The sequence below is a fragment of the Acomys minous genome (genome assembly GCF_964271855.1).
Source record: "Acomys minous genome assembly, chromosome: 1".
Lineage (NCBI taxonomy): Eukaryota > Metazoa > Chordata > Mammalia > Rodentia > Muridae > Acomys > Acomys minous.
In genome coordinates this window covers 116,218,884-116,230,841 of record NC_140483.1, presented here as the reverse complement: position 1 = coordinate 116,230,841, position 11,958 = coordinate 116,218,884, and positions in this window count along the sequence as shown.

Below are 11,958 nucleotides of genomic sequence, written 5' to 3'. Positions count from 1 at the left end.
TGCCTGTCATTTGTATCCTATCTGGGGTAAATAGACATCTATTTCTCCCCCAGGAAATTTTCATGCACAGGTGGAATGTGCCTAGATAATCGGGGATTTCAATGTAAAATTCAGTGAGTATGTGCTACCTTATAATTTATTATTATAAGGTTCTACACTGCATTCACATCGAGGTACAATTACGGTGTAGAGAAGCATCAGAATGCAGGCTTTTACTGGTAAGCTTGCTATCCTTCCTAATTTAATAGAGCATGCAAACAGGATAGTTTATTCTTTTTTAATTTATTTTTTCCTACTACATGTAGATCTAAAATTTTATCTTAAAATGTTCCTAGTAAAGATTTTTCATTGGGTTACACAGTATTTTTAAAAACAGTCTTATGGAGATATCCACATATGAGTATGACAGACCCTAGACAATTTTCTTTTATGCAGAAAATAATAAAGAATTGAACATACCACAGACATCATTCTGATAAGACCTGGATGTGAAGAGAAGCAGACAGACTAGTGGAGAGTGCAAGTTTCCCAAGAAAGGAGAGAGTGAACCCATAGGTTTGCATGGCTGAGACAACAGAGCTGTGAGTCCAGATGGAAAAACTAAGGTTTCCTGGTGCAAGAAACCAAAGGAAAGTTAGGAGCTATGAAGGGTGGAGTGAGTGGAGGGGAATTCTGGAAGAGGAAAAACAAAAAGCATCCCACAATCTCTGCCCATATATCTCTGACAGATTCCCAGATGCATGTACATTAAAGAGATTAAGGCATCTCAGTTAAATATAAGAACTGTAACTGAACTGCCGGCCAATAAACAATTCATGAAGCTACAGCCATCAAGAAAATCACGTCAATGGGGGAAAAAAAAAAGAAAAGGAAAAGGAAAAGGAAGGCCAAATTATATTATCCAGGATCTACAAACATCAGTAATGACTAAGATGCATTCCAAGATTATCCCACTCACAATGAGGCAGGAAAATGGAATGCAGTCTCAAGAGAAAAGAAAAAGATATGTGTCCAAACAGAAAATGAATCAGCTGCTGGATACTCAAGCAATAATTATGGCAGTGTGATGGAATGCAACAGGGGATGCTTGCTGTGAGTGAAAATCTCAGTTGAGAACTTTAAATCTCAAAAGACAGGAAAACAATAGAATATAGAAACAGATTTCTAGAGCTGAAAGTTGTAAGTTTAAGACAGTTGTTGGAAAAACTCAATTGTTGAATAGGCTTAAAAGAGGAAGAGGTAGGCTCAACGTTTGCTAGGCATGATCCAATGTGAAAACCAAAAGATTTTGAAAAATTAACAGTATTTCCTTAAACTCAATAAAATTCTCTGTCTCTGTCTCTCTCTATCCGTTTCTCTGTCTCTCTCTCTGACTCTCTCTATCTCTCTCTCCCCCTCTCTCTCCTTCTCTCTTTCTCTCTATCCCTCCCTCTCCCCCTCCCCTCCCCCCTCTCTCTCTCTCTCTCTCTCTCACACACACACACACACACACACACACACACACACACACAGAGAGAGAGAGAGAGAGAGAGAGAGAGAGAGAGAGAGAGAGAGAGAGAGAGAATGAATATCGGATGAAAAGAGAGGGGTAACAAAAACTTTTGAAGAAATAATGGCTGGATATTTCTTCAATGTGATGGCAAACTTCAATGATTAGATCGACGAGGCTCTACAAATAGCAAAACAATGGCTGTAACTGTCTTGGGCTATGACACATTACATTAAACAATAGAGACTTAAATAAAAAACAAATCTTGAACACTGACACTACATACAGAGAAACAATGGTTCACAATTGTATTGACATCAGAAACCATGAAGGTCAGAGAAGAGAGGTTAGCCCCTTGCAAATGCTAAGACAAGCACAATTGTCAGCCGAGAATTCTGAATCCAATGGTAATGCCTTTTGAGAAAGAAAGTCCTCTTACAGTAGAAGATTGTGCTAGCTATCTTGCTGTTGGTGTAGTTACAGCCCAGACAACCAACTAGAAAGATGAAAGATTTATTTTGGCTAATGATTTTTGAGGACTTAGCCCCTGCTCAATGGACACCATTGCTTTCCTATCTGAGGCAAAGCAGCACTTTGTGGTAGGGCCATGTTGTAGAGCAAAGCTGCTCATTTCATGGACAGAACCAAAAGAAAGGAGAGGGAATAGAGGGAGAAGGAGAGGAGGAAAGAGAAATAGGAAGAGGGGGAAAGAAAGAAAGAATGGAGGAAGGGAGTGGAGGGATACAGGAAAGAGAATGGGGAGGAAGGGGAGGAGGCGCAGGGAAAGGAGGAATAAAGGGAGGAAGGGGGCTGGGTTTCAGAACTTCCTTCAAAGGTATCCATTTGAGGGATGTCATCCAAAAAGCCTCCTTCTAGACTCTATGACTTAAAGTTTTCTTCTTAAGAAATAGTGCTTTAACACGTGAATCTTTGAAGAACATTCCAGGTCCCAACTATAGCAGTCCTGACAGGCTCATACCTCTTTGGGTGTCCTGTCATGTGGTGCCAGAGCAGACAGATTCAGGGATAACAGAGAGGTGATTGGAGTGCTTCTAATAAAACAACCAAGTTTTAAGGATTTATATTAACTCATTTGAAGGCTTATTATAAAGTTCAATTAATTAGGATGTGGGTGATGTGTACGATAGGCACAGAAGCAAGAAGCAGATGTGGCCCTAGTTGTAGCACTTTTTCTGAAATTCTGGGAGTTTGATGTCTTTTCCCCATCTATGCAAGTTTCGCATTACATTGTCAATCTCTTCAAAAGAAGCAACATATACTTTACATGGAATTCCATTGACTGCTAAGTGTTTGAGAAGGCTTGACCTGGGATCAATGCCAACTCTTCAGACCATGAAAACTGTACACCATTTCAACCATTTAGGTTTCCTATTTATAATGTGTGCAGTTTTCTGTGTACAGATTTTAAGTTTTATAATAAAATTTATTCTTAAATGTTTTGGTTATGAGCCTAGTGATCAAACTACAAGAAACACCAAGAGTCATTTGACAAGCTATATGGAAACCTACCATTGGAGAAGCTCCCTAAAATAAATGCACATGTGAAAGTAATCTACATCGAGCCACAGATAATAGAGGAGAAAATTCTCTAACTAGACATATTATACCACCAAGTATGGGTCACATTTTCTTGAGTCTTGGAAAGGCATTGGCTGTACAATACAATCTTATGATAAGTTCCTATTGCTGAAGAAAACACATATTCTCTCTCTCTCTCTCTCTCTCTCTCTCTCTCTCTCTCTCTCTCTCTCTCTCACAGAGAATTAGAGCTGGTGCCTAATTAGAAGCTTCACACCTACTGATTAGTGTTCATGTTACTAGAAGGTACTCTGAATACTACCAGAAAAGAAACATAATCATTAATCCAACTACAAATGCTGTGATTTACCTAAACAGTGACCTGCCTGAAGTCTCTACTGGTGTAATAGTGGCACAAATGTTATGGAAGAAAGTGACCATTTTTTGATTGAATGTAAGGCCCACTCTATAAGATGGGACCCACGCCTGACATTGCTGAAGTTGCTGAGCACGTGAGACTAGATAGACCATGGCCCTTAGGGACAACCAATTACGATTATTCTGCTAAGGGAACATAGTTTTAAAATGAGTAAATGAAATTTTGCTATTCCCATCGATAAATATCCCACTTAGCTATGACCAGACAAGCTTCCTCACTCACTAGATATGAACTAACATAGAGACTGGAAACTGGACAGTGTGCAGAGAGTGGAAGACTTTGGAACACTTAGTCCTAAATGTCTTCATCAAATCCCTCAAGTCAAGGCTGAGGGACCCTGTGGAAGAGGAGGCAGAATTATTGCAAAAGCCAGAAAGGATGGCTAAAAGTGTAAGGAAACTGATATCCGGATTCATCAGGACAGATACACACATGAACTTATGGAGAATGTAGCAGCGTGTACAAGGCTTAAAGCTAGATGGGGCCGCAACTCAGATGAGGTAGAACTGTGAGCGGAAATGGACCTAAGGGCTCTCAACCCCAACTAAGAATCTATAGTCAGTTGATACCTGCTAGAAAAGGAAAAACTGTTTTCTCCAATGGAGTTCCACTGGGTATATGAACAAAACTTCAGGGTAGGGCTCATGCCCCAGAGGAGTTGGGCAAAACAAAATGAACCCAATGGTGTTTTTGTAGGCTTTTTGTCTGGTTTTACTTTGTTTGGGCATGTTTTGTCTTATTGACTTTTGGCTTATTTATTTTAATTTGTTTTTGTGGGAGTATTTTTCATTGTGCTTCCTGGTTGTTTTTGTTTTTGTTTCTAGCTTGGTTTACTGTTTTTGAAGAGAGAGAAAAATATTATAAAGTTGGATGGGCAGAGAGGTGGGAAGGATCTGGGAGGAATTGGGGGAGGAAAATGATCAAAATGCATATTATGAAATCTTTTTTCCAATAAAAATGTTTTTTCAACTTATTTCTTGACTGTGGAAGTCTATGAAGAAAATATCTTTTCAAAAGATGTACTGGTATATATATATATTTGTATATATATATTTGTGTGTGTATATACATATGTGTGTATAAATCAACAATCCATTTTCAGGCATATATATGTATGATATGTATATGTGAATACACATATATATGTATATATATGCTTGCAAAACAGATTGTTGATTTTTATAATCAAACCATATGTACAAATTAACTCAAAATAGACCACATGCATTAATATATGAGCTAAAATATGAAACCTCAAAAATAAAGTGTGGGAAAAGACTGTAATTGTCTTAGGCAAAAAGTACTTAAAAAGGTAGGGAATGCCCAAAGGATAGGAAGAAATTTCAAAATGATCTTAGGATTAAATTAAATTAATGTTAATTACATTAATTTAATATAATTTAAATTTTTATTTAAATTTATGTTTAAATTTTAAATTATTAAGTTAAATTAAATTTTAATGATCTTAAGATTAAATATACTTTCTCTTTAAGATATAATTATGGAAAAAATAGGACAGGGATTCCAAAGTAACCATAAGACATATATTTGACAACAAACGTACTTGCATGCAAAGTAAAAATAGAAAATAGGCAAAAATTTGAACATACTTTTTGAAAGATGAAGTGTCAATGGCCAGGAGGCATATGAAAAATTGATCAACCAGAGAAGGCATCAGAGAAATGTAGCTGAAAGCCACATAAAGCTAGGGAGACACTGCTGCACACACACATCAGAGTGGTGCGAGTGACAAGTATGACAGTAGGAGGTATTGGGGAGGCTCTGCTTCTGGGAATGCAAAAGCAGTTAAAATATCTTGGAAATCACTATGACATCTTGTAATTTAAATGTAATTTCAGTAATTATACCCAGTAGTTCCACAACTAGGCTTTATCTACAAGAAATGAAAACATATAGTTACAGAAAACATGAATACAAATGTTATTAGCAGGATCATTCATAATAGTAAAAGTCTGGAAGTGACACAAATCCATCTATTAATGAAAGGATAACAAAATCTGGTGTGTCCAAAGTATTGAACAACCAAATATTAATATATAAGCAAACATAAATGACTCTTTAAATGATTTTCTAAGTAAAAAGGTTAAATATGATAAATTAATACAGGATTACATATATATTATGTTTCAGGAAAGGCATAATTATGAGGCTACACGGGCTGAGTGTAAGGAGACTGACTGCAACTGGGAAAGAAAACTGTTTAGGGAGATATTACCTATCTTGGTGTTGGTAGTGGCCACACGGTTGTGTAGAACATCTAATGCCACCAACATTTACACTTAAATGAACTAGTTAGACCTTAACTAAACATTGATGGCATTGTATTGGTAAATCAAACAGCCAAACAAAAATGTGTTTAGTTTTTTTAAATGTTTATTTATTATGTATATAGTATGCATCATATCACATTATAGATGGTTGTGAGCCACCATGTGGTTGCTGGGAATTGAACTCAGGACCTCTGGAACATCAGTCAGTGCTCTTAACCGCTGAGCCATCTCTCTAGCCCAAATGTGTTTAGTTTACTGTGTTTTCGACAACCCATTTAATAATTTTTTAGCAAATTGCTTACATATATTATTATATATGTAGTGATGTAGTTATTCAAGGTGTAACTTTTTCCTGTAATTTATATCAGTGAACTGGTGTGGATTTACAGGTTGAGATACAAATTGAAGGGCTTCTGAAATAAACTGTTCCCCACACAGAGTGGCAAATGCGAAGTCCTCTCATGAAGAAGGATCAGGAGAGTTGGTAGAATAGCTGGGAGGTGACCACACACTTGGAGGATTTACAACTGTATCCAGTTTTCCATAAATACAGCTCAATACTGTGATTCCATTATGAGAGGCTGTGTTTCTAATAGGAAAAACTTCTTCTATCTCATCCACTGTATATATTCACATTAATACTGTGAACGTGGAAAAAGGTCTGGATGGATCTCCATAGAAACCACCTCTGGAGTGCCAGAACAACCCTACTGTTGTACATAAGGGAAGACCCAAGTTGTAAGGAAGCATTTGAAAATTTAATTCCGATACTGCCACCTTAGTAAAAAGAAAAGCCCACTAGAATATCAGTTTGACTATCCTGGCATGCTTTCTCTTTGAAACAATAAAAAGTGGCATTCTCCAGATAACACTACTGAGTGGATTTTTTCTGTTACTACTGTTCAGAGAATGTGGAATAGGAATCCAAGGCAGTGCAACAAAGCAAGAAATGCAAAAGGCCCAACAGAATGGAAAGGAAAAAATAAAAGTAAAATTGCATCTCTCTGCAGAGAACATTATTTTCTAAAGTGAACAATGTGGAATCTATTAAAGAATCTTGGAACTAACATCAAGTTTAACAAATCACAGAATAGAGTTATTATATAAGTATAATCAATTGCGACTGTGCATGTATGAATATATGTATATATTTATTTATGTGTGTGGCACAAGAACTGGAAATTGAAATATAAACAGAATAACTTATACTAATACTAAAAATGAAATATTTAAAAATAAATCGAACAAAATATCTTTCATACTAACATCGAAACTGTCAAGGAATGACAAAAGAAATATAAGAAAATATGAATGAATGTAGAGATGTGATACAAATGTCTTTATACATCAAAGATACTCTTACACATCATTCCAATTCCCCCATGGATTATCTCCAAATTCAATTTAATGCTACATAAAATATGAAAACAATTCCTTACACATAGTCATATAGTAAATCTAAAATTCAAACACAAAGCCAAAGGAATTACAAGAGTTAGTTAATTTAAAAATAATAGTAACTAAGTGGGGCACCTATCTATCTATTTCTGGGCTTACTGTAAAGTGACAGATTGCAGCAGGGTGGGTTGGTGACATAATACACATATTCTGCTTGATGGACAGAACAGTAAGTCAGGAGACATAGCTGCACAAATGTGGGTAGTTCGTTTTTATAGAGGTTCCAAGACACTTCACGGTAGGGGAAAGGCCTTCTAGCATGTTGTACCAGAACACTCAAAAATCAGCACTTAAACGTAAACCTTGAATCATATAAATACACTGGACTTTATACAGAAGTCATTTCAAAATGGGTCATGGACCCATGTTTAAAAAAAAGGGGGGGGGGTAGCTGTAAAACTGGTGTGGGATACGGGGGCAAATTGTTGTAACTTTGTTACACAAAGTGTTCTTAGCTATGACACCAAAGGCAAACTGCATAAAAGAAATGCATAATAAGTCGGACATTGTCCAAACAAGAGTCCTTTTCTTTGTGGAAGATATCCTTAAGAGAATAAAAAGAACAAGTGGGAGAAAAATGTGTGTGGAGCTATCAAATAATGTGTAGCTAGAATATATGAGAGTTCTCAAAGCATCAGTATAAAAAACAACAACAAAAAACCCAGTCCGCTTTAAAATAGACTTACAAATTAATTTAAAATGTAAACATGAGTGATAGGCTTAAAGGGTATTTCAATAGTGATCGCAATACAGTGGCATATTAACTATCTTAAACATACAAAATAGCATATAAATTAAAGTGATAACACAAAATCATAGTGAATATTCAAAACTACTAGAAAATGTCCATTTTTGGGGATCAGAATCCAAAAGTGTACAATCACTTTGACAAGTAATTTGGCCAGTTACTAAAAAACTGAACATATATTCAACCCTATGGAAGAGCGAATTTGATGTTGAGAATTTACCCAAGAGGAATGAAAGCAGTCACCTAAAAGCCGGTGGTGCAAGAGTTTGTAATTCCCCACGAATTGGAAATGACCCAAGTGCTTTTCAGATGGTCAATACGTAAACAAGTTGTGCGAGCCAGCAATGGAGTGTACTCAGGGGAGTGCACTATAGACGCTAAGGCACAGCTACAGGGCAGAGACGAGCTCAGTAGCTGCTAGAGGGGATTTAACACCAGAGTGCAGCAAGAGGGACCTGTTTCTGTAAGGATGCAGCTGCCTTATCTTGTTGATTATGCAATTCATGTATGTGCCAAAACTTGTGGAACTGAAGGGAAAGAGAATGAATCTTACTGTATATACAGTCAATTAAAAAGTTTAACAGATGGAATGACCGCATTCAACCTAAGGTCCCTACTTTAGAATTTGAAGAAACCCATAGAAAAGGTATCTTTGAGACTTCTAGGGAAACAAGTGTAAAGTGCATATTATAGCACAGCGAGGAACTGTTGCTTTTGTTGTGGGTAACATCAGCATATGATCAAAGGAAAAAAAAAGAGGCCTGTGTGTTAGAGTCTCTCATAGTAGAAAGACAGCCTTGCATTTATCATACTCTCTTATTTTGGGTATACCTAAAAAATATCCAGCAGTTAATATATAATCAACATGGGGAGAGGGAACCTATCATTGTCAGAACCAATCAAAGATTCTTTAAAAAGTGGGCCTTGGAGATTTATGATTGTTTCAGAAGTATACCAAAGCCACATCCTTTTCTATCACACTGTGCTACAGATTTCCTGTGCACTCTGTTATTCATGGAAATATGTCTATTTCTGTCTGTGGCATATATCACATGAATCACTGAAAAATGACTGGGCACTGACATCATCCAGTGATGTGAACATGTATAGCATTAGGAATTTAATGAACAAATATAGCCTTGGCCAATGATCTTGGTTTTTTTTTTTGTAGAGAAAGTCATTAACATTGAGCTGATCTAGGAAATGAAAAGTTGTCAGAAGCTGAAAAAACACCTTTTCTAACAACTTCAAATTTTGCCCATGTTTTCCCTCTGTTTTTGTATCTTAATTAAGAATACCCACTTCAATGTTATCAGTGGAGTCAAATTGAACTGTCAAGGCTTTGGCCAGTTGCTCTGCAGATACAACACAAAGTGGTGTGTCAGAGCAGGGGCCAGAAATGGAGTCTTGTGAGGAGTATTCTGAGTGTTTGTGGGAACAGTCCAAGAAAACAAGTCTTGTGACCTCAATTGCTTCCAAACACTGAATTGTTCTTGGAATGTGTCTTTGTGCTCCTCCCAGATGTAGTGTGTAGGAGAAGGTTTACTTCAGATTACTCATTATTGCTTGCTGCTGTTATTTCAGTTAAATGTTTAGACTATCCTTTATATACCTCTATGGAAAATATGTTTTTGATGCATGTGGCTTCAGCTTGTGATTGCATATGACTGGAACTCATGAGAACTTTACTCATGTTATTTTTATTAATCTTTAGAGTATAAATTATCTAATTCTCTGAGCAAAATTGATTATTGCATGAGACTTTAGTCCATCTCATGTATTGAGTGCATTCTCCCAGGTCTCCCTGCCTGGAAGCAATAACAGTGATGGTCAGTGAAATTCATCTGGTAAATAAGGTCGTTCCACTGTGGTGTGCTTGGCTATATCTGAGAGGTTATGGCAGATGCTCCAAGTCCCTTCAGACTGGGACACTCACAAGAGAATGATGATACATATTTCAAGGTTATCCCAGAAGGTACCCTGCAGAAAGGCCACCTGTACCAACACCAGAACGGCCATCTGTATGCATCTTCCAAGTCCCATTTGCAACTGGCCTGGAAGATAGTGTGACTCAGAAAACACTGCAGCTAGGCAAGCACAGAGTCACCTCCTTGTGGCCTTTGCTCTTTGTGAGAGAAAGATTCTTTTCTATAATTCTGTGTGTGCATGCATGTGCATACACGTGTGTGTGTTATGTATGTGCAGCTTATGCACAATTATTCCAATTGTGTGTCAGCCCAGACCAGTGTGCACAGTTAATACATGCTGAGCTGTTTCATGGTCTGCCCAGCTCTTCATATATATATTGACTCTGAAACCTTCATACAAACCAAGAGTCATGGTACTAGAGGCATGCCCATTTTATAAGTGAAGCCATTGAGTGACAGGCAGGTAAAGACTAGAAACTCATCCACACATGTGACAATTGATTGTGCTAGGATTCGAAATCACACAGTCTCATTTCAAGCCTTTGGTCATAAACAGCTCTAAATAGGATGCAGGTCTCAGTTTAGGAAATTTCCTCTCACCTCAGTTTGGATCTCAGTGCCTGGGGCAGCTCATAACTGCCTGTAACTTTAATTGCAAGGGGTCTGACGTCCTCTTCTCTCTGAGAGTAACACACACACACACACACACACACACACACACATGAGAGGGGAGAATACAAATAAAAATAAATCTTAAAAACAGCTCTTTCCATTCTCTCTTTGTTTATCTACCTTTAAACATTAATATCTGGGTGAACAAGTCCTGGAAAATGAGGCACCATTAGCCCCAAGGAAGATACTCCACATTGAGACGAAAGCCAAGGCCACATAGATAGCTAAGAGTCCACTATAAACACACCTGGATCCTGAGCTAATTTTCTGGCCAAGTTAGTCCTTGGTTAGGTTCTGTCAGAGCCTCTTTCTGGAATGAGGCCAACTGTGTAAATCTAAATAACACAAAGCCTGACAGAAAAGCATGCATTCTTAGCACAAGGGTTAAAGAGGTAGAGTCTGAGGTTGGAATATAAGAACCTGAGAAATGAATATTTCTTACAGTTAGAGTTTCTAAAAGGCTGTTTTGATGGTGTATCAGGAACAAACAGAATAATTAGAACAAATGGAGCTGTTGTAGGATGAGACCCATTGGGTTAACCTGTGCAACTCCCTGAGGTCTGCTTGCTGTCTTTTACAGCAGACTATCATGTACCTGAAATGACATTTGTGAACCTTGCCGCCCAAATTATTCCTAATTGGCTAAATAATGTTCCCCACACACCTGGGCAAGACAGAAAGGAGACAGGTAGAGCTAAAGATTATTGGCTGGGTGGGGAGAAGGATCACAGGAAGAGAGAAACATGTAGAGGAGAGGAGAAGAAGCAGAGCATCATGGGTTAGCATAAAGAAGAACCATATGAGGGCTGGAGAGATTGCTCAGTAGTTAAGAGCACTGGCTGCTCTTCCAGGGGACCTGGGTTCAATTCCCAGCACCTATGTAGCAGCTCCCAACTGTCTGTAACTCCTGTTTCAGGTATCTGACACCCTCATACAGAAATCCATGCAACACCCATGTACAGAAAAAAGGAAAGAAAGAATGAAAAAAATAAAAAAAGAAAGAAAAAGAACTACTTGGCCAGGAAGAATTTACTCTGAGGATCAGTGTGGTTAGAGAGAAGCAACATAGATGGAAAGCATTTACATTATTTTGGATGGGAAATAGCCCAGGCAGGCATGATTAGAGCAAATGATGTGGGATGTAGGACTGGGAGATAATGAAGTAGTGTAGGGGGTTAATATCTGCCCAGCTCCATGTTGAGATAAAGCTTATTAAAGATTTATCAGGTGTCTGTGTCTCTTATTGATATGGTAGTGGGTGAATAATAACTGCTGAAATAATTATAGGCTATTAATAGTGAACATTAATAGCCCTATTATTTTCTTCAACAAACCTACATGGAACATTTTTCTTGGACACAGGAGGAAGTAAAACATTTAAAAGATGATAAAAT